The following is a 929-nucleotide window of genomic DNA, read 5'->3' as shown; positions in this document are numbered from 1 at the left end:
TCAGCAGTTCAAACCCACCAGCTGCTCCTCAGAAACCCTATACAAGGTCACTATGAGTCAGAATTGACTCGATAGCACCTAACAACAACAACAGCATAAAAATAGAGTCCTGGTGTGGCATTGTAGAATAAGCAATGGACCACAAGGTCAGTTTGAACACAAGGTTGATGATTCAAACTCTCCAGTCACTCTTTGAAAACCCTGTACAGGGTTGTTATGAGTCAGAACTGATTCAACAACACTTAACAACAATAACAACAAGCATGCAAGTGTCTTATCAATAAATATAGTCATTGATCTTTTTTCCTTACTATATCCAATCAGCATACTGTCAACAGTGTAATGGAACAGAGTGATGTCTTGTGGTAGGGAAAATGATTAAGGTCCCTGAGGACTAAATTATGATAAAGTACTGGAGAGTTTATATACAATGCAGGTGTATTGAAGAGCTGATTCTATTGGTCTTTTGAAGCCAGAACCAAGTGCCAGGAGTTGTATTAATTGGCTCAAGGAGTGAAATCACATCTGGAACAGCACCTGCAATTACAGTCACCACCTGATTCAGTTGATGATAATCCACTCTCATTCTCCAACCCATCTGCTTTTTGTACAGGCCACATTGGCAAGTTCATTGGAGATGCGGTGGGCATCATCACCCATTCATCTTTCAAGTTCTTTTTGTTGTTGTTGTTTTAAGTTTTTATTGTGAATTGAGTAATAGTCGCATGGGAGAAATAAGTTTTATACTCATCCTATTGTATTTCATTTCATTGCAATGATTACAATCCCCTCTGTGAATCATCATTCAACAGTATTTGGTTCAATTTCCTCTTGGTATTTCTTGGTTTTTAGATGTACACAAAAACACTCAGGAATATATAATAATTTAAACAACCAAATAACACATTCTGCAAGCCTGCCTCTTGGCT

This window comes from Chrysochloris asiatica, unplaced genomic scaffold (genome assembly GCF_000296735.1).
Source record: "Chrysochloris asiatica unplaced genomic scaffold, ChrAsi1.0 scaffold00176, whole genome shotgun sequence".
In the NCBI taxonomy this organism is placed as follows: Eukaryota; Metazoa; Chordata; class Mammalia; order Afrosoricida; family Chrysochloridae; genus Chrysochloris; species Chrysochloris asiatica.
The sequence above is the reverse complement of the archived record's forward strand: the minus strand, read 5'-3'. Positions refer to the sequence as shown.